Here is a 23,553-nt window from a genome sequence, read left to right on the forward strand (position 1 = left end):
AATGAGTCAAGGGTTAATCAGTTTCTATAAGCAGTAAGCCTAAGTTTGCATATCAGTTATGAATTGTTATTGTAGACTACTGATATATTCACATAGCATTGTGGAGTTCTTTCTTTGACGACATTAACAAAATAACATTTCTCTCTTGAGGTGTATAAAGGTTAACAGACCTGTTTTATTGTATAGATAAATCATTAATAACATTACAGTAGTGTTACCTTACTGTCAGGCTAAGTATTGTGGCTCTGGTCAACACATGTCTAATCAAGCATGCTTTCATTAAACTGTTGCTTAACTTATGAGTTGTTTTCATTTAGGAATGCAGCAGACGAAGTTAGGAAATTATATAGAAAACCGAGTAAACAACTTTTTAAAAAAGAAAGAGGCAGGTTCAGCAGAAGTCACAATTAGAGTGGTAGCTAGTGGAGAGAAAATTATGGAAGTAAAGCCTGGAATGAGGAGCAGGTATGTGTTTTTATGGTAAACATTGTTACCAGGTGTGTGTTTCTGTGGTAAAAATTGTTACCAGGAATGAGAAGCAGGTGTGTCTTTCTATGGTAAACATTGTTACCAGGTGTGTGTTTCTATGGTAGACATTGTTACCAGGAATGAGAAGCAGAAGTGTGTTTCTATGGTAAACATTGTTACCAGGTACATGTTTCTATGGTAAATATTGTTACCAGGAATGAGAAGCAGAAGTGTGTTTCTATGGTAAACATTGTTACCAGGTACATGTTTCTATGGTAAATATTGTTACCAGGTACATGTTTCTATGGTAAATATTGTTACCAGGTACATGTTTCTATGGTAAACATTGCTACCAGGAATGAGAAGCAGGTGTGTGTTTCTATGATAAACATTGCTACCAGGAATGAGAAGCAGGTGTGTGTTTCTATGGTAAACATTGTTACCAGGTGTGTGTTTCTATGATAAACATTGCTACCAGGAATGAGAAGCAGGTGTGTGTTTCTATGGTAAACATTGTTACCAGGTGTGTGTTTCTATGATAAACATTGCTACCAGGAATGAGAAGCAGGTGTGTGTTTCTATGGTAAACATTGTTACCAGGTATGTGTTTCTATGGTAAACATTGTTACCAGGTATGTGTTTCTATGATAAACATTGCTACCAGTTGTGTGTTTCTATGGTAAATATTGTTACCAGGAATGAGAAGCAGGTGTGTGTTTCTATGGTAAACATTGTTACCAGGTATGTGTTTCTATGATAAACATTGCTACCAGTTGTGTGTTTCTATGGTAAATATTGTTACCAGGAATGAGAAGCAGGTGTGTGTTTCTATGGTAAACATTGTTACCAGGAATGAGAAGCAGGTGTGTGTTTCTATGGTAAACATTGTTACCAGGAATGAGAAGCAGGTGTGTGTTTCTATGGTAAACATTGTTACCAGGAATGAGAAGCAGGTGTGTTTTCTCAAACATTGTCACCAGGTGCGTGTCTCTATGGTAAATATTGTTACCAGGAATGAGAAGCAGGTGTGTGTTTCTATGGTAAACATTGTTACCAGGTATGTGTTTCTATGGTAAACATTGTTACCAGGTATGTGTTTCTATGATAAACATTGCTACCAGTTGTGTGTTTCTATGGTAAATATTGTTACCAGGAATGAGAAGCAGGTGTGTGTTTCTATGGTAAACATTGTTACCAGGTATGTGTTTCTATGGTAAACATTGTTACCAGGTATGTGTTTCTATGATAAACATTGTTACCAGGTATGTGTTTCTATGGTAAACATTGTTACCAGGTATGTGTTTCTATGATAAACATTGCTACCAGTTGTGTGTTTCTATGGTAAATATTGTTACCAGGAATGAGAAGCAGGTGTGTGTTTCTATGGTAAACATTGTTACCAGGAATGAGAAGCAGGTGTGTGTTTCTATGGTAAACATTGTTACCAGGTGTGTGTTTCTATGGTAAACATTGTTACCAGGAATGAGAAGCAGGTGTGTGTTTCTATGGTAAACATTGTTACCAGGTATGTGTTTCTATGGTAAATATTGTTACCAGGAATGAGAAGCAGGTGTATGTTTCTATGGTAAACATTGTTACCAGGTGTGTGTTTCTATGATAAACATTGCTACCAGGAATGAGAAGCAGGTGTGTGTTTCTATGGTAAACATTGTTACCAGGTATGTGTTTCTATGGTAAACATTGTTACCAGGTATGTGTTTCTATGATAAACATTGCTACCAGTTGTGTGTTTCTATGGTAAATATTGTTACCAGGAATGAGAAGCAGGTGTGTGTTTCTATGGTAAACATTGTTACCAGGTGTGTGTTTCTATGGTAAACATTGTTACCAGGTGTGTGTTTCTATGGTAAATATTGTTACCAGGAATGAGAAGCAGGTGTGTGTTTCTATGGTAAACATTGTTACCAGGTATGTGTTTCTATGGTAAACATTGTTACCAGGTATGTGTTTCTATGATAAACATTGCTACCAGTTGTGTGTTTCTATGGTAAACTATTGTTACCAGGAATGAGAAGCAGGTGTGTGTTTCTATGGTAAACATTGTTACCAGGTGTGTGTTTCTATGGTAAATATTGTTACCAGGAATGAGAAGCAGGTGTGTGTTTCTATGGTAAACATTGTTACCAGGTATGTGTTTCTATGGTAAACATTGTTACCAGGAATGATGGTAAACATTGTCACCAGGTGTGTGTTTCTATGGTAAATGTGGAATGAGAAGCAGGTGTGTGTTCTATGGTAAACATTGTTACCAGGTGTGTGTTTCTATGGTAAATATTGTTACCAGGAAACGAGAAGCAGGTGTGTGTTTCTATGGTAAACATTGTTTACCAGGTATGTGTTTCTATGGTAAATATTGTTACCAGGAATGAGAAGCAGGTGTGTGTTTCTATGGTAAACATTGTTACCAGGTGTGTGTTTCTATGATAAACATTGCTACCAGGAATGAGAAGCAGGTGTGTGTTTCTATGGTAAACATTGTTACCAGGTATGTGTTTCTATGGTAAACATTGTTACCAGGTATGTGTTTCTATGATAAACATTGCTACCAGGTATGTGTTTCTATGGTAAACATTGTTACCAGGTATGTGTTTCTATGATAAACATTGCTACCAGTTGTGTGTTTCTATGGTAAATATTGTTACCAGGAATGAGAAGCAGGTGTGTGTTTCTATGGTAAACATTGTTACCAGGTGTGTGTTTCTATGGTAAACATTGTTACCAGGAATGAGAAGCAGGTGTGTGTTTCTATGGTAAACATTGTTACCAGGTGTGTGTTTCTATGGTAAACATTGTTACCAGGTATGTGTTTCTATGATAAACATTGCTACCAGTTGTGTGCTTCTATGGTAAATATTGTTACCAGGAATGAGAAGCAGGTGTGTGTTTCTATGGTAAACATTGTTACCAGGTGTGTGTTTCTATGATAAACATTGCTACCAGGAATGAGAAGCAGGTGTGTGTTTCTATGGTAAACATTGTTACCAGGTATGTGTTTCTATGGTAAACATTGTTACCAGGTATGTGTTTCTATGATAAACATTGCTACCAGTTGTGTGTTTCTATGGTAAATATTGTTACCAGGAATGAGAAGCAGGTGTGTGTTTCTATGGTAAACATTGTTACCAGGTGTGTGTTTCTATGGTAAATATTGTTACCAGGAATGAGAAGCAGGTGTGTGTTTCTATGGTAAACATTGTTACCAGGTGTGTGTTTCTATGGTAAACATTGTTACCAGGTGTGTGTTTCTATGGTAAACATTGCTACCAGGTGTGTGTTTCTATGGTAAACATTGTTAGTACTTCTCACTACATCACTTTATTGCTTACACATGTTTATAAAGATCTTTTGTAAAATGTGTAGTTTTTGTGTATTCATCTCTATTGTTATTTCATTCTGTTGTGTAAGTGGATTTTGCTGATGAAATGGTTACACATAAATGTTGGATTTTGCTGATGAAATGGTTACACATAAATGCCCTCCCTTCCTTAAATTCAAAGTAAGTTATTTAAATGTTTCTCCCAGATATGTAGAGACCGGACAACTCCCAGAACAGTTTCCTTACCGAGCCAAAGCACTTTTTGCTTTTGAAGAAATAGATGGATTTGAAGTCTGTTTTTTTGGTATGCATGTTCAAGAATATGGTTCTGAATGTCCAATGCCAAACACCAGGTAATAAACTCATAATTTGTGATACCTCTATGTGATAACAATCTGAATCACTACAGTAGTTCATTGTAATAAAAGTTATGTTTTATATCATAATGTGTATCAATTGATTGTGGGTAATATTTTGTTACGTTAAAACCCTATTATGTGTGTGTATAATATAGTGTTGATAATGCTCGAACCTCAAGCAGAAATCTCGTGTTCAGATACCAGAACAGTTAGGACTTTTTAGTTGTTTAGAGCGAGCTCTTTCAGAAACACATTACTATAATATTTTAAATTAACGTTTGTTAACATTGGAATTCAAACATTGAATGTGAAAGTGGCTCAACGGTTGGTGTTCCACTCTCATTGGAAATCTCAACGTTCAAATCTCAGTATAGTCTGGATTGTTTGTTTATTTGTTTTTTATTAGGTCTTTCAAGAGATTTTAAATTAACTCAGGAAATTGAAATATTGGTCAACATTCAAATTAAAATAAGACATGTTAGTGGCTTTTTACTTGTAACACCATGTTTGAATAAGACTATAAAATAATGCTTCAGAAAAATTGCAAAAACAAACAAAAACATAGCAACAGAAGCCGATAGGTGGGATGAAAAATCAAGGAAGGTTACATTAATTAGGATGATGAAGAAGGGTGATTGATGAAGACAAAATGATGCTGTGTCTAGCAGTATGTTACGTGAGCTAGTTTTATGTAATATTTGGAATAGTGTAGCTGGTATAGAACAAGGTTCTGGTATTTTTGGTAGCTAGTATAGAAAATTAAAGTTACTGTTATTTGTTATTCCAATTTAAATATTATTGTTGTCTGTTCTTGAGATTTCATATCGTTACAAAGTTAGTAGAACTGTATATTTACAGCTATCGTCAAAAGAGATTATTTATATTTTAATACTAGCTTTTGGTTTATATAGGAGAGTCTACATAGCTTACCTTGATAGTGTACATTTCTTTCGACCGAAGCAGTTCAGGACAGCAGTTTATCACGAGATTCTCCTGGGATATTTAGACTATGTTAAACAGTTAGGGTAAGCTGATTTAATGCTGTTAAACATGTGTAAAAAAGGTGATTTCTTATGATGATAAACATCAAGATACAAATATTTCCATGTTTATTCAAACTATGCACCAGTGCTGTGAGTCTCTTGGAATAGATTAAAATTTTTAAAATAATTCTCTCATGTTCCAGCTGTTACTAAGTTCATTTTTTCTGAGTAACTTATAATTTTGTGTCACAAATAACCAACAGACCAATATTCTTTTAAATGTAAGTGTCGTTGATTCTTGTGTTTTTTCCTTAATTATACTAATATTGTGAGATTATTCACACAACAAAGGCCAATCAGAAAGAGTGCTTATACTGTTGTGATGTTTGTCAGTCCCATAATGTGATGCAACTTGTCTGTTTCCACAAGATACACCATGGCACACATCTGGGCATGTCCTCCCAGCGAAGGAGATGATTACGTGTTCCACTGCCATCCGCCAGAACAGAAAATTCCTAAACCAAAGAGATTACAGGAGTGGTACAGAAAGATGTTGGACAAAGGAATTATTGAAAGGGTTGTTTTGGATTACAAAGTGAGTATTAGGTGATCAAAGTTGATATGAATATGTTATTTTGTAATGTACAGTTTTTTTTTTTGAGTACTGAAACTCAGGGCTTGGCATGGCCCAGTGGTTTTAAGGGTTCAAATCCCATTGCACCAAACATGCTCGCACTTTCAGCCATGGGGATGTTATAATGTGACGGTCAATCCCTTTATTTGTTGGTAAAGAGTAGCCCAAAAGTTGGCGGTGGGTGGTGATGACTAGTTTACTTCCCTCTGGTCTTACACTGCTAAATTAGAGATGGCTAGCACAGATAGCCCTCGAGCAGGTTTGCACAAATTCAAAAACAAACAAACTGAGACTCAGAAATAAACGATTCAAACATTCACAAAGTTTCTTGTTTCTGAAGAGAATCTAGTCAAGTATCATATTTGTTACAGAGATTACCTTACCTAAGTATAAATTCTTCAGGAATCTGTGAATAATTACTACAGAAACCCTCAGCAAATGACATTCTGAGAGATTGGACTGGCCAAGTACAATTTTTAAAAGAGTGTAGTGGTAACTTGTCTAGTAAATTTTAAGACCTAGTGCCACAGTCCACAGAATAAGCTGGACCAGTATATTGTCTACATACATTTTAGTAACAAAACTATATCTTTGAAACTTCTGATTACAAGCTGAAACTGAAATATCTCTTTTGGATAGATATTTACAGTTTTGTTAATTGAAATACAGTTTAAATTTTAGATTTCCAAATGTATCAAATGAGGGAACCAATCGTTATTGTATTGAGTGCAACGAAAAATAAATTCTCTACAATTAGTTTGTGGCTTGGTGGAAAAGCATTCTTTAAAATGATTTGTTGTTTCATTTCTTATGTTGATTTATTTCTGTTTACATAACCAGGTACTTTATTTGTTCTTATATCCTGGCAAGAGTTGTGGAGTACTAATGTAGTGATTATCTGTGTATGTCTTCAGTAAATGTAACAAACTTGTGTGTGTTTCAGGATATTTTAAAACAGGCCACTGAGGATAACATAAAAAGTGTAGCTGAACTGGCTTACTTTGAAGGAGATTTTTGGCCTAATGTGATGGAAGACTGCATCAAAGAGCTGGAGCAGGAAGAGGAAGATAAAAGGAAGGCAGCCGAGGCTTCTGCAGCAGCAGCAGTGGCATCTGGTGGAGACGATGAAACTGAAGGAGAAGGTGGTCAGAGTGTAAGTTGTTAAGAATGGTACTCATTACACACCTGACAATTACACTAGACACCTGACGATTACACTGTACACTTCCGACGGTTACACTGTACACTTCCGACGGTTACACTGTACACTTCCGACGATTACACTGTACACCTGACGATTACACTGTACACTTCCGACGATTACACTGTACACCTGACGATTACACTACACACTTCCGACAATTACACTGTACACCTGACGATTACACTACACACTTCCGACAATTACACTACACACCTGATGATTACACTGTACACCTGACGATTACACTGTACGCTTCCGACGATTACACTGTACACCTTACGATTACACTACACATCTCCGACGATTCTTATGGAGAATTAGTTAGTTGGACAGAGTAACTGAAAGGAAAGTCTATAAACTTTCTTTTTTTATCTTCCCTGTGTAACCACAGATTTCATTTTGAAGCTGAAAGACAATAAAAGATTATATCAGTTGTGCCTGAGCTGTAAAGCATGAAAATCACACACACACACACTGAGAAAGAAAAATAATATTATACCTCTTCAGAAAAACCTTTAAATGTTGCGTGATTCAGCATGTGTAGAAGTAATTATTTCCAGCAGAGTTGTAAAAAATATTTGTGACTTTGTACTTTCATTAGACAAAAATCAATATTACCAAACTGTAAAACTCGTGCACTGGATACCACAAGTAAAGTGAGGCTGTGATTCATAAACACCGTTACACGTTTTATGTGATTGGACATTAAGTTTACAATCTAGCAACAGCCTGGACGTGCTGTGAACACGGTCTCTGTATAGCATAGCTAATGGATACTGTGTCATTACTACAGTGATTTGGTAGCAGCAATGTGTTCGTCTTTTTCTTTTATTGTATTAGGTGACTTAGGAGAAGGTACAGTAAAGTGTTTGTCTATTTCTTTTATTGTATTAGGTGACTTAGGAGAAGGTACAGTAAAGTGCTTGTCTATTTCTTTTATTGTATTAGGTGACTTAGGAGAAGGTACAGTAAAGTGCTTGTCTATTTCTTTTATTGTATTAGGTGACTTAGGAGAAGGTACAGTAAAGTGCTTGTCTATTTCTTTTATTGTATTAGGTGACTTAGGAGAAGGTACAGTAAAGTGCTTGTCTATTTCTTTTATTGTATTAGGTGACTTAGGAGAAGGGTCAGTAAAGTGCTTGTCTATTTCTTTTATTGTATTAGATGACTTAGGAGAAGGTACAGTAAAGTGCTTGTCTATTTCTTTTATTGTATTAGATGACTTAGGAGAAGGTACAGTAAAGTGGTTGTCTATTTCTTTTATTGTATTAGATGACTTAGGAGAAGGTACAGTAAAGTGCTTGTCTATTTCTTTTATTGTATTAGATGACTTAGGAGAAGGTACAGTAAAGTGCTTGTCTATTTCTTTTATTGTATTAGGTGACTTAGTAGAAGGTACAGTAAAGTGCTTGTCTATTTCTTTTATTGTATTAGGTGACTATGGAGAAGGTACAGTAAAGTGCTTGTCTATTTCTTTTATTGTATTAGGTGACTTAGTAGAAGGTACAGTAAAGTGCTTGTCTATTTCTTTTATTGTATTAGGTGACTATGGAGAAGGTACAGTAAAGTGCTTGTCTATTTCTTTTATTGTATTAGGTGACTTAGGAGAAGGTACAGTAAAGTGCTTGTCTATTTCTTTTATTGTATTAGGTGACTTAGGAGAAGGTACAGTAAAGTGCTTGTCTATTTCTTTTATTGTATTAGGTGACTTAGGAGAAGGTACAGTAAAGTGCTTGTCTATTTCTTTTATTGTATTAGATGACTTAGGAGAAGGTACAGTAAAGTGCTTGTCTATTTCTTTTATTGTATTAGATGACTTAGGAGAAGGTACAGTAAAGTGCTTGTCTATTTCTTTTATTGTATTAGGTGACTTAGGAGAAGGTACAGTAAAGTGCTTGTCTATTTCTTTTATTGTATTAGATGACTTAGGAGAAGGTACAGTAAAGTGCTTGTCTATTTCTTTTATTGTATTAGGTGACTTAGTAGAAGGTACAGTAAAGTGCTTGTCTATTTCTTTTATTGTATTAGGTGACTTAGGAGAAGGTACAGTAAAGTGCTTGTCTATTTCTTTTATTGTATTAGGTGACTTAGGAGAAGGTACAGTAAAGTGCTTGTCTATTTCTTTTATTGTATTAGGTGACTTAGGAGAAGGTACAGTAAAGTGCTTGTCTATTTCTTTTATTGTATTAGGTGACTTAGGAGAAGGTACAGTAAAGTGCTTGTCTATTTCTTTTATTGTATTAGGTGACTTAGGAGAGGTACAGTAAAGTGCTTGTCTATTTCTTTTATTGTATTAGGTGACTTAGGAGAAGGTACAGTAAAGTGCTTGTCTATTTCTTTTATTGTATTAGGTGACTTAGGAGAAGGTACAGTAAAGTGCTTGTCTATTTCTTTTATTGTATTAGGTGACTTAGGAGAAGGTACAGTAAAGTGCTTGTCTATTTCTTTTATTGTATTAGGTGACTTAGGAGAAGGTACAGTAAAGTGCTTGTCTATTTCTTTTATTGTATTAGGTGACTTAGGAGAAGGTACAGTAAAGTGCTTGTCTATTTCTTTTATTGTATTAGGTGACTTAGGAGAAGGTACAGTAAAGTGCTTGTCTATTTCTTTTATTGTATTAGGTGACTTAGGAGAAGGTACAGTAAAGTGCTTGTCTATTTCTTTTATTGTATTAGGTGACTTAGGAGAAGGTACAGTAAAGTGCTTGTCTATTTCTTTTATTGTATTAGGTGACTTAGGAGAAGGTACAGTAAAGTGCTTGTCTATTTCTTTTATTGTATTAGGTGACTTAGGAGAAGGTACAGTAAAGTGCTTGTCTATTTCTTTTATTGTATTAGGTGACTTAGGAGAAGGTACAGTAAAGTGCTTGTCTATTTCTTTTATTGTATTAGGTGACTTAGGAGAAGGTACAGTAAAGTGCTTGTCTATTTCTTTTATTGTATTAGGTGACTTAGGAGAAGGTACAGTAAAGTGCTTGTCTATTTCTTTTATTGTATTAGGTGACTTAGGAGAAGGTACAGTAAAGTGCTTGTCTATTTCTTTTATTGTATTAGGTGACTTAGGAGAAGGTACAGTAAAGTGCTTGTCTATTTCTTTTATTGTATTAGGTGACTTAGGAGAAGGTACAGTAAAGTGCTTGTCTATTTCTTTTATTGTATTAGGTGACTTAGGAGAAGGTACAGTAAAGTGCTTGTCTATTTCTTTTATTGTATTAGGTGACTTAGGAGAAGGTACAGTAAAGTGCTTGTCTATTTCTTTTATTGTATTAGGTGACTTAGGAGAAGGTACAGTAAAGTGCTTGTCTATTTCTTTTATTGTATTAGGTGACTTAGGAGAAGGTACAGTAAAGTGCTTGTCTATTTCTTTTATTGTATTAGGTGACTTAGGAGAAGGTACAGTAAAGTGCTTGTCTATTTCTTTTATTGTATTAGGTGACTTAGGAGAAGGTACAGTAAAGTGCTTGTCTATTTCTTTTATTGTATTAGGTGACTTAGGAGAAGGTACAGTAAAGTGCTTGTCTATTTCTTTTATTGTATTAGGTGACTTAGGAGAAGGTACAGTAAAGTGCTTGTCTATTTCTTTTATTGTATTAGGTGACTTAGTAGAAGGTACAGTAAAGTGCTTGTCTATTTCTTTTATTGTATTAGGTGACTTAGGAGAAGGTACAGTAAAGTGCTTGTCTATTTCTTTTATTGTATTGTATTGTCTATTTCTTTTATTGTAGTAAAGTGCTTGTCTATTTCTTTTATTGTATTAGGTGACTTAGGAGAAGGTACAGTAAAGTGCTTGTCTATTTCTTTTATTGTATTAGGTGACTTAGGAGAAGGTACAGTAAAGTGCTTGTCTATTTCTTTTATTGTATTAGGTGACTTAGGAGAAGGTACAGTAAAGTGCTTGTCTATTTCTTTTATTGTATTAGGTGACTTAGGAGAAGGTACAGTAAAGTGCTTGTCTATTTCTTTTATTGTATTAGATGACTTAGTAGAAGGTACAGTAAAGTGCTTGTCTATTTCTTTTATTGTATTAGGTGACTTAGGAGAAGGTACAGTAAAGTGCTTGTCTATTTCTTTTATTGTATTAGGTGACTTAGGAGAAGGTACAGTAAAGTGCTTGTCTATTTCTTTTATTGTATTAGTGCTTGTCTATGACTTAGGAGAAGGTACAGTAAAGTGCTTGTCTATTTCTTTTATTGTATTAGGTGACTTAGGAGAAGGTACAGTAAAGTGCTTGTCTATTTCTTTTATTGTATTAGGTGACTTAGTAGAAGGTACAGTAAAGTGCTTGTCTATTTCTTTTATTGTATTAGGTGACTTAGGAGAAGGTACAGTAAAGTGCTTGTCTATTTCTTTTATTGTATTAGGTGACTTAGGAGAAGGTACAGTAAAGTGCTTGTCTATTTCTTTTATTGTATTAGATGACTTAGGAGAAGGTACAGTAAAGTGCTTGTCTATTTCTTTTATTGTATTAGGTGACTTAGGAGAAGGTACAGTAAAGTGCTTGTCTATTTCTTTTATTGTATTAGATGACTTAGTAGAAGGTACAGTAAAGTGCTTGTCTATTTCTTTTATTGTATTAGGTGACTTAGGAGAAGGTACAGTAAAGTGCTTGTCTATTTCTTTTATTGTATTAGATGACTTAGGAGAAGGTACAGTAAAGTGCTTGTCTATTTCTTTTATTGTATTAGGTGACTTAGGAGAAGGTACAGTAAAGTGCTTGTCTATTTCTTTTATTGTATTAGGTGACTTAGGAGAAGGTACAGTAAAGTGCTTGTCTATTTCTTTTATTGTATTAGGTGACTTAGGAGAAGGTACAGTAAAGTGCTTGTCTATTTCTTTTATTGTATTAGGTGACTTAGGAGAAGGTACAGTAAAGTGCTTGTCTATTTCTTTTATTGTATTAGATGACTTAGGAGAAGGTACAGTAAAGTGCTTGTCTATTTCTTTTTATTGTATTAGATGACTTAGGAGAAGGTACAGTAAAGTGCTTGTCTATTTCTTTTATTGTATTAGATGACTTAGGAGAAGGTACAGTAAAGTGCTTGTCTATTTCTTTTATTGTATTAGATGACTTAGGAGAAGGTACAGTAAAGTGCTTGTCTATTTCTTTTATTGTATTAGATGACTTAGGAGAAGGTACAGTAAAGTGCTTGTCTATTTCTTTTATTGTATTAGGTGACTTAGGAGAAGGTACAGTAAAGTGCTTGTCTATTTCTTTTATTGTATTAGACGACTTAGGAGAAGGTACAGTAAAGTGACTTAGGAGAAGGTACAGTATGCTTGTCTATTTTTTTATTGTATTAGGTGACTTAGGAGAAGGTACAGTAAAGTGCTTGTCTATTTCTTTTATTGTATTAGGTGACTTAGGAGAAGGTACAGTAAAGTGCTTGTCTATTTCTTTTATTGTATTAGACGACTTAGGAGAAGGTACAGTAAAGTGCTTGTCTATTTCTTTTATTGTATTAGGTGACTTAGTAGAAGGTACAGTAAAGTGCTTGTCTATTTCTTTTATTGTATTAGATGACTTAGTAGAAGGTACAGTAAAGTGCTTGTCTATTTCTTTTACTGTATTAGGTGACTTAGGAGAAGGTACAGTAAAGTGCTTGTCTATTTCTTTTATTGTATTAGATGACTTAGTAGAAGGTACAGTAAAGTGCTCATCTATTTTTTTATTGTATTAGGTGACTTAGGAGAAGGTACAGTAAAGTGCTTGTCTATTTCTTTTATTGTATTAGATGACTTAGGAGAAGGTACAGTAAAGTGCTTGTCTATTTCTTTTATTGTATTAGATGACTTAGTAGAAGGTACAGTAAAGTGCTCATCTATTTTTTTATTGTATTAGGTGACTTAGGAGAAGGTACAGTAAAGTGCTTGTCTATTTCTTTTATTGTATTAGATGACTTAGTAGAAGGTACAGTAAAGTGCTCATCTATTTTTTTATTGTATTAGGTGACTTAGGAGAAGGTACAGTAAAGTGCTTGTCTATTTCTTTTATTGTATTAGGTGACTTAGGAGAAGGTACAGTAAGGTGCTTGTCTATTTGTTTTATTGTATTAGGTGACTTAGGAGAAGGTACAGTAAAGTGCTTGTCTATTTTTTTATTGTATTAGATGACTTAGGAGAAGGTACAGTAAAGTGCTTGTCTATTTTTTTATTGTATTAGGTGACTTAGGAGAAGGTACAGTAAAGTGCTTGTCTATTTCTTTTATTGTATTAGATGACTTAGGAGAAGGTACAGTAAAGTGCTTGTCTATTTTATTGTATTAGGTGACTTAGGAGAAGGTACAGTAAAGTGCTTGTCTATTTCTTTTATTGTATTAGATGACTTAGTAGAAGGTACAGTAAAGTGCTCATCTATTTTTTTATTGTATTAGGTGACTTAGGAGAAGGTACAGTAAAGTGCTTGTCTATTTCTTTTATTGTATTAGACGACTTAGGAGAAGGTACAGTAAAGTGCTTGTCTATTTCTTTTATTGTATTAGATGACTTAGGAGAAGGTACAGTAAAGTGCTTGTCTATTTCTTTTATTGTATTAGATGACTTAGGAGAAGGTACAGTAAAGTGCTTGTCTATTTCTTTTATTGTATTAGGTGACTTAGGAGAAGGTACAGTAAAGTGCTTGTCTATTTCTTTTATTGTATTAGATGACTTAGGAGAAGGTACAGTAAAGTGCTTGTCTATTTCTTTTATTGTATTAGGTGACTTAGGAGAAGGTACAGTAAAGTGCTTGTCTATTTCTTTTATTGTATTAGATGACTTAGGAGAAGGTACAGTAAAGTGCTTGTCTATTTCTTTTATTGTATTAGATGACTTAGGAGAAGGTACAGTAAAGTGCTTGTCTATTTCTTTTATTGTATTAGGTGACTTAGGAGAAGGTACAGTAAAGTGCTTGTCTATTTCTTTTATTGTATTAGATGACTTAGGAGAAGGTACAGTAAAGTGCTTGTCTATTTCTTTTATTGTATTAGGTGACTTAGGAGAAGGTACAGTAAAGTGCTTGTCTATTTCTTTTATTGTATTAGATGACTTAGGAGAAGGTACAGTAAAGTGCTTGTCTATTTCTTTTATTGTATTAGGTGACTTAGGAGAAGGTACAGTAAAGTGCTTGTCTATTTCTTTTATTGTATTAGATGACTTAGGAGAAGGTACAGTAAAGTGCTTGTCTATTTCTTTTATTGTATTAGATGACTTAGGAGAAGGTACAGTAAAGTGCTTGTCTATTTCTTTTATTGTATTAGGTGACTTAGGAGAAGGTACAGTAAAGTGCTTGTCTATTTCTTTTATTGTATTAGATGACTTAGGAGAAGGTACAGTAAAGTGCTTGTCTATTTCTTTTATTGTATTAGGTGACTTAGTAGAAGGTACAGTAAAGTGCTTGTCTATTTCTTTTATTGTATTAGGTGACTTAGGAGAAGGTACAGTAAAGTGCTTGTCTATTTCTTTTATTGTATTAGATGACTTAGGAGAAGGTACAGTAAAGTGCTTGTCTATTTCTTTTATTGTATTAGACGACTTAGGAGAAGGTATAGTAAAGTGCTTGTCTATTTCTTTTATTGTATTAGATGACTTTGGAGAAGGTATAGTAAAGTGCTTGTCTATTTCTTTTATTGTATTAGATGACTTTGGAGAAGGTATAGTAAAGTGCTTGTCTATTTCTTTTATTGTATTAGATGACTTTGGAGAAGGTACAGTAAAGTGCTTGTCTATTTCTTTTATTGTATTAGATGACTTAGGAGAAGGTACAGTAAAGTGCTTGTCTATTTCTTTTATTGTATTAGATGACTTAGGAGAAGGTACAGTAAAGTGCTTGTCTATTTCTTTTAGTGTATTAGATGACTTTGGAGAAGGTACAGTAAAGTGCTTGTCTATTTCTTTTATTGTATTAGATGACTTAGGAGAAGGTACAGTAAAGTGCTTGTCTATTTCTTTTATTGTATTAGGTGACTTTGGAGAAGGTATAGTAAAGTGCTTGTCTATTTCTTTTATTGTATTAGATGACTTTGGAGAAGGTACAGTAAAGTGCTTGTCTATTTCTTTTATTGTATTAGACGACTTAGGAGAAGGTACAGTAAAGTGCTTGTCTATTTCTTTTATTGTATTAGATGACTTAGGAGAAGGTACAGTAAAGTGCTTGTCTATTTCTTTTATTGTATTAGATGACTTAGGAGAAGGTACAGTAAAGTGCTTGTCTATTTCTTTTATTGTATTAGGTGACTTTGGAGAAGGTATAGTAAAGTGCTTGTCTATTTCTTTTATTGTATTAGATGACTTTGGAGAAGGTACAGTAAAGTGCTTGTCTATTTCTTTTATTGTATTAGGCGACTTAGGAGAAGGTACAGTAAAGTGCTTGTCTATTTCTTTTATTGTATTAGATGACTTAGGAGAAGGTACAGTAAAGTGCTTGTCTATTTCTTTTATTGTATTAGATGACTTAGGAGAAGGTACAGTAAAGTGCTTGTCTATTTCTTTTATTGTATTAGACGACTTAGGAGAAGGTACAGTAAAGTGCTTGTCTATTTCTTTTAGTGTATTAGGTGATTAATTATTGTTGTTAAGGTATTTAAAAATGTGCATCTCTCTTCCTGTATCAAATTAATTTTTTAACATTTCTAGATTACTCAAGAGTGTACCAACATTTATTGTGGGTTATGTTTGTTGTTTTAAATAACATGACTCGTACATATTGTTATTTTAGTTTTAAATTTTTCCAGGGCTCCTCACTTAAAGTTTCTTTCTAATTTTTTGTATAGCAGGGAAAGAAAAAAGGACAGAAAAGTAGTCGAAACAAGAAGGCGAATAAAAATAAAAACACCCAAAGAAAAAACAACAAGAAATCGAATGTCCCTAATACGGGTAATGACTTGTCTGCTAAGATTTATGCCACCATGGAGAAACACAAGGAGGTAATTTTATTATAAAAAAACTGGTATCATTTATTAAAAACGTTTATGTATAACATTAGTAAATGTAATTTTCATATTCGGTCAACATTCCAAACTGTTCATTCCAGTTCCCGGTTAGTTCTAAGAATTCCAGAACGAGAGCATTAGAAAATATTTAATTCACCGTTGCTGATTTATTTTCTGTTGTTTGAAACAGATGCTTTGGGTAATAAGTATTTCAAAGCAGGTGTTTATTATTCTAGTGATAAAACAACTGTTAAGAAACAGGTATGAAACGTAGATGTCATTGAGTGTTCAGATATATATCTCATAACAGAAGTATTTCTACTGTTAACAAGTTGTGAATTCTGCCATCTGTGAATAACAATTAGCTTGAAACTATTAAATCTGGATATTTCTCATCAAACAGAAAGTACAGTAAAAACTTGGGCTTTTGATAGATGAGCATCCATGTCAGTTTAATTGTCTGCATTATCTGTCACACTTGACTGTAAGTTGTTCATATTTTCTCTCTCGTAGGTATTCTTTGTAATTCGGCTCCATTCAGCTCAAGCGGCTGCTAGTTTGCCACCTATCCAAGACCCTGACCCTATGATCAACTGTGATCTGATGGATGGGAGAGATGCCTTTTTGACATCAGCGAGAAAAACACCATGAGTTCTCTTCGTTGCGCCGTGCCAAGTACTCGACCATGGCCATGTTGTATGAGCTGCACAACCAAGGACAAGACCGATTTGTATACACTTGTAACAGTTGCAAGGCTCATGTCGAGACCAGATATCACTGTACCGTTTGTGACGTATGTAGCTCTTTGTTTTACTTGGATTGCAAGAACGTATTGTTTGTTTTCTGTTACAAAGCTACAGTAACTTCATTTAGGCTTGTGTGAAATTTTCTAAACTGTAAAGGCACATGTCTGATTTAGTTTTTTTTCTGTATCCAGGACTTGACCTCTGTATACCCTGTTTCAAAAAAGAAGGTCATCCTCATAAAATGGAAAAGCTCGGTTTGACCTGGATGGCGGCTCTGCTGCTTCTGACCAGAAACAGGCTAACCCGCAGGAGTCTCGGTGGCAGTCCATCCAGAGGTGCATCCAGTCCTTACTTCATGCTTGTCAGTGTCGTGATGCTAACTGTCGCCTGCCCAGCTGTCAGAAGATGAAACGTATTGTACAACATTCAAAAATCTGCAAGCGTAAGAATGGTGGCTGTCCTGTTTGTAAACAGCTCATTACGCTGTGTTACTACCATGCAAGACATTGTCAGGTTTGTTGGATTTGAAAACTTTTGAAACAATATACGTGTTGTACTCAGAAAGAAATATAGCAAGCTTATTCACCAAACCATTTCTGGTAAAGAAATGTGTTATTTCAGCTGTTTATTCACTCACTTAAATTGTTTAAGATTTTGTTTTTTTTTAGTTATAATCAGATGCACTGATCACCAAAACAAAGTTCCTAAATGTGTTAATATGAATGGAACATTTCTCTGTCTGCTTACATTAATTTGTTGTTTTTATGGCTGAAACAAACATGTACAGAAACAGTTTATTATTCTACGACGCTACACCGAGAGCTGTCGGAAGGTTTTTAAAACACCTGTATGTAGAGAGACTGTGGAAACTACAGCTAAAACTTTGCAAAGAGGATGTAATTTATATATTTCTAGTATTATCAGAAAATGTAATTATTGTTAATATTTAGATATAACCAGAAGAAATCTTGTAGAAAACAAGAAACAATAGATAAATACTAGTTACCATTACCAATAAAATAATTACTTGTTTATAACATCACAAATAGATAATATAGAATTAGAAGACATCCCATATTGATAAAATTAAGAACTATTTTAATAGATCCAAACTCTGTTCTAACTATTCTAAATATTGAATCTCTTTCTTCTACATATTTCTTCTGTTATTGAAAACCCCAAACCCACTGATGCTGGGTTTTCTGTTGTTTGTGGAATTCCAGATTGCTGGATACCTTTTGTGATTTCTAGAAGTCACTAAACAGTTTCTTTTTAAAATACTTGTATTTGTAGTATTAATTATTATGACTCTACCACCAAGGGATTGTGTGAAATATTTATGTAATACCATTTATTGATGGTTAGTTTGTAGGTTCTTAACTGTCACTGAGTTTTATCTGTGTAAGGTTATTAGTAGGTTCTTAACTGTCACGGAGTTTTATCTGTGTAAGGTTATTAGTAGGTTCTACCTGTCACTCAGTTTTATCTGTTTAAGGTTATTAGGTTCTAACCATTCTTATGGCCACTGATGAGGTGAGAACTGTATATCTGTTTTCACAACTTTGATGTGTTGTAGGTAATTATTGTAAATAAAGGTTTATTTATAACTTGTTCTACTTTTTCAGAATTTTGGTTTAGTTTTGTGATTTATGTAAAAATAAACTTTATGAATTGTTTACAGTCCTGGTCTGAACTAGTAGCAGTGGTAATCAGTATTCAAGGAACATTAAACTTAAAGTATTCAAAGTATTTATGCTCTTTTCTTTATCTTGTGTTCCCCAGTGAGCCACTTGCAAGTTTACTGACATACAGTGTTAAAACCTGGGGTTCTATCTTGTGTACCCCAGTGGGCCACTTGCAAGTTTACTGACATACAGTGTTAAAACCTGGGGTTCTATCTTGTGTACCCCAGTGAGCCACTTGCAAGTTTACTGACATACAGTGTTAAAACCTGGGGTTCTGTCTTGTGTTCCCCAGTGGGCCACTTGTAAGTTTACTGACATACAGTGTTAAAACCTGGGGTTCTGTCTTGTGTTCCCCAGTGGGCCACTTGTAAGCTTACTGACATACAGTGTTAAAACCTGGGGTTCTGTCTTGTGTTCCCCAGTGGGCCACTTGTAAGTTTACTGACATACAGTGTTAAAACCTGGGGTTCTGTCTTGTGTTCCCCAGTGGGCCACTTGTAAGCTTACTGACATACAATGTTAGAATATGGGTTCTGTCTTGTGTTCCCTGCATACTGACATACAGTATTAAAATCTGGGATTCAGTTCCTCATGGTGAACAGAGTGAAAATAGCCCCTTGTGCAGCTTTGTAGCAAAACAACAGTTTTATCTTGTTGTCGGTGTGAACGATAAATTAATTTATTTCATTGGATAGGTTTCACAGTATAATAAATTTTTGACTACTCTTTCTCTCTTTAAAAAAACAACTATGATATCTGTATTGAGTATTTTTGTGTCACAGGGTATCAGCAAGTTAAATCACATTTTGATTTTTGACTAACTTTTATGTAATTACGTCTACTTTTCCAGGAAGCAAAGTGTCTGGTTCCTTTCTGTCTAAACATCAAACACAAGCTCCGTCAGCAACAACTGCAGCAAAGAGTGCAACAAGCCCAGATTCTCCGTCGCCGAATAGCAAGCATGGCCACGATGCAGAACCGACCAGTGGCAGGTCAGCTTCCTCAGCCTGGCTCATCTTCGAGTGAACCGTCGTCGGAAGCCTCGACGCCAAACCACGTGCACCCGCCAGGCGTCGGACTCAAGCCGACAACTGTAGGTCCACCAGCAGGTGCTCTCCAAGCTGTCCAGGCAGTACAGGCTGCAGTAGCAAGACAGCAGACTCCCCACTTGGTTGGTGCCGGAGCTTACCAGAAAGGTGGCCCCGTGACTCCATCCCCAACAAATGCAAATACTCTGATGCCTAACACCCAAGGACAGCCTCAGATGGTGCAGCTGGCCCAAAGTAGGTTGGCTGGATTAAACAACAACCGATGGGATGGACCTCAGCCCTCCTATGCTCAACAAGTTCCACCACAGCAGACTCAAATGGCTGACCAGCAGTTGGGGATACGGCAGCCAGCACAGATGATGGGTTCGGCTCCAGGCAACCCTTCTGTCGCCATGGGCCCCCCACCTGGTATGCAGCGAAATGCTGCTCACGTACCTCAGGGGTTACCTCAGTTACTGCAGATGTTACGTATGCCTTCTTCACCCCAGCAACATCAGAAAGTATTACAGATGTTAAAGACAAACCCTCAGCTCATGGCTTACTTCATTAAACATAGGAATGCACAACAGCAACAACAACATCAACAGCAGCAGCAGCAACAACAACAACAAATGATGGTCACTGGACAAACAAGTGGTGCACAACCAGGTATTTCTGGGCAGCTCACACCTCATCAGCAACAACAGTGGTTTCAGAAACAACAGTTGTTAGCAATGCAACGACAGCAACAGCGTTTTCCCCAGCCTCCAATGTACACCCCACGAGCTCGTCCGCCACTGCCCGTGAATTTTAACCCTCACCAGCAGAACTTTCATCCGGACGGTGGGAGTCAGTACCCTTCGTATCAACAGCAGCAGCTCTTAATGCAGTCTCAACAGTTGAAACAGCAGATTGCTTCTCCGAATCACCCTCCCATGAGCCCTCAGCAAGGTCTGATGGGACATTCCCAGACTGGTGCTCCTCTTGCCTCATCCCAGCAACTGATGCGTTCCCCACCCGCCGTAAGGTCACCGCAGCCCATTCATTCTCCTCGCCAGCAACACGCAATGTCTCCTCACCATCCGTCACAGACTCGCTCTCCTCACCCGGCCCTGACCATGGCAGGTGCTTACGATCAGATGGTCTCTACCAATGACATGATGCTTACCCAGCTGTCAAACCCCAACTCTTCGCATGTCGGCATGGTAAACCAACTGCAGAACACGGTGACTCCAGAATCTAGCCTTTCTAGAGACGACATAACTCCCAGGAGCAGCTGAATAAATTTGTAGAAAAACTGTAGGAGTCCTGGGAATGTTTGTATGTGTGTGCGTGCATGTGTGTGTAATATAAGAACTCTATTTTGGACTTGCCATGGACACTTTGTGACAAAAAATGACTATGTTTTTGATTTAAATTTAGTGTTTTAATATTTTATACTTAGGTTATAAGTAATAAAGAGCCAGAGATGAGAGAGTATAGTGCAGTTAAACTCCTTTCAACAGCAAATTGTTTTATTGATGTCAAAGGTAAATGCATATCTTGTTTACAGGGGATATGTTGGTCATGTATAGGTAGAACAGCATCCTAATATTACGTTTAGAGATGAGCAGTGTTTGAATTTTGTTTTGTTATTTCTTCTATTTTCATTCAACTCTTGAAATCATGAACAAACTGTATGTAAATTGGTTGGAAGTACTTGCTTCGATGATTCGGTTAATGCACAGTAATACAATATTAGTAGAGTATGATACAGTATTTACAAAAGTCATTGAGGCTGGACCCCAAATGTCAGTTTTCTTCATCTGTTTTTGTTTTGATTTTTTTTACTTGGTAATATCTACTTGATAGTGACATTCCACTGAAAGTGAGTTGAAATAAGGTAAATCATTGAGACTTTGTTTAGTAAACAATTAATAAAATGAAAAGAATCATGGCTTCTCTCTCTAATAATTTGATACCAACCGTGTATCGGGTAGAAACTGGTGAAAGTGTCAGCTGTTCTATCTAGTGTTGTGTTAGAGAGAGAGAGAAGATATAGAACAGAATCTCATTTTAAGCCACATGAAATAGTTATTTTCTATCATCAAAACAGGGGTCGAGATGTTTGTTACAAGTTAGTTGAGTGTAGTGGTTTGTATGGTGGAACATGTGCTTTGCACTTCCACAGTGTCTCCTGTACAGTTGATTGAGAGGTCACAGGTAGTGGACTGAAGAGGGGTTGTACATATTGTATACATTTTAAAATTAAAAGTTTGAATAAAAGCAAACATGAAAAATAGGCTTTGCAGAGTTGTGTGTACTTCATAAGTAAATCATCTTTATTACAATATATTTTTTGTGTATTCGTAGCACACTTGTAACTCTACTGGTGCTGCATTCATGAAATGTTAGCAGACTTCTAACTCGACTGGTGCTGCATTCATGAAATGTTGTTAGCGGACTTGTAACTCTACTGGTGCTGCATTCATGAAATGTTGTTAGCAGACTTCTAACTCGACTGGTGTTACATTCATGAAATTTTAGCAGACTTCTAACTCGACTGATGCTGCATTCATGAAATGTTGTTAGCGGACTTGTAACTCGACTGGTGTTACATTCGTGAAGTGTTGTTAGCGGACTTGTAACTCGACTAGTATTACATTTGTGAAATGTTGTTAGTGGACTTGTAACTCGACTGGTATTACATTTGTGAAATGTTGTTAGCAGACTTGTAACTCGACTGGTGTTACATTCATTACATTTTGTTAGATTCTTCCTCACGAATTGAAATCTTGCCACCCACTCCAGTGAAGAAATACTTACTGCATGATGTCTTCTTTCTTTGCATCAGAACAGTTTTCAAACACAGGATGGCACAGCTAACAAATTCCTGTTTTTATGTGTAATAGGTATATGTGACAAACTCGTGTTTTCATGTGTAATAGGTATGTGTGAAAACCTTCGTGTGTAATGGGTATATGTGACAAACTTCTGTTTTCATGTTTATATAGATGTGTGACAAACTTCTGTTTTCATGTTTATACAGCTGTGTGACAAACTTGTTTTCATGTTTATAGAGATATGTGTGACAAACTTGTTTTCATGTTTATATAGATGTGTGACAAACTTCTGTTTTCATGTTTATATAGATGTGTGACAAACTTGTTTTCATGTTTATATAGATGTGTGACACTTGTTTTCATGTTTATAGAGATATGTGTGACAAACGACTGTTTTTGTGTTGTGAAAACACAAGTAAGAAAGACTGAACAGTAACACTTGGTTACATTTTAATGTTTTTCAATGACCTACTATTAAAAATGAACTATGGTAAAGAATGACTTCGAGGAACTTGTTATGTAAGTTTATAAACAATGGTTTATACATGTATTTTAGATATAAACCATTGTTTAAAAACTTTATTTTGGGAAATATAGTTTGGATTGTCAGTGTTTGTGTGACTAATAAATGTGAATCGTTTGTTACAAGTGTAAGTCTGATAGAGGTTTTGTGGGTTATCAATGTTTGTGTGACTAATAAATGTGATTCGTTTGTTACAAGCGTAAGTTTGGTGGAGGTTTTGTGGGTTGTCAATGTTTGTGTGACTAATAAATGTGATTCGTTTATTATAAGTGTATGGTGGAGGTTTTGTGGGTTGTCAGTGTTTGTGTGACTAATAAATGTGAATCGTTTGTTACAAGTGTAAGTTTGGTGGAGGTTTTGTGGGTTGTCAATGTTTGTGTGACTAATAAATGTAATTCGTTTGTTATAAGTGTATGGTGGAGGTTTTGTGTGTTGTCTGTGTTTGTGTGACTAATAAATGTGAATCGTTTGTTACAAGTGTAAGTTTGGTGGAGGTTTTGTGGGTTGTCAGTGTTTGTGTGACTAATAAATGTGAATCGTTTGTTACAAGTGTCAGTTTGGTGGAGGTTTTGTGGGTTGTCAGTGTTTGTGTGACTAATAAATGTGAATCGTTTGTTACAAGTGTATGGTGGAGGTTTTGTGGGTTGTCAATGTTTGTGTGACTAATAAATGTGATTCGTTTGTTATAAGTGTCAGTTTGGTGGAGGTTTTGTGGGTTATCAGTGTTTGTGTGACTATTAAATGTGAATCGTTTGTTACAAGTGTCAGTTTTGTGGGTTATCAGTGTTTGTGTGACTAATAAATGTGAATCGTTTGTTACAAGTGTAAGTTTGATAGAGGTTTTGTGGGTTGTCAATGT

General features: G+C 35.5%; 1 pseudogene across 1 annotated transcript; it reads left to right on the plus strand.

Moving 5' to 3' along the window:
* The first annotated feature begins 295 nt into the window (after positions 1–295).
* Positions 296–20,629, plus strand: LOC143227938 (histone lysine acetyltransferase CREBBP-like; annotated as a pseudogene). The gene is made up of 9 exons (XR_013015135.1): positions 296–465; positions 4,012–4,158; positions 5,076–5,189; positions 5,577–5,742; positions 6,725–6,934; positions 15,735–15,884; positions 16,404–16,687; positions 16,810–17,149; positions 19,172–20,629. The product of XR_013015135.1 is annotated as a histone lysine acetyltransferase CREBBP-like (transcript).
* The last annotated feature ends 2,924 nt before the right edge of the window (positions 20,630–23,553 follow it).

Source organism: Tachypleus tridentatus, chromosome 10 (genome assembly GCF_004210375.1).
Source record: "Tachypleus tridentatus isolate NWPU-2018 chromosome 10, ASM421037v1, whole genome shotgun sequence".
NCBI lineage: Eukaryota > Metazoa > Arthropoda > Merostomata > Xiphosura > Limulidae > Tachypleus > Tachypleus tridentatus.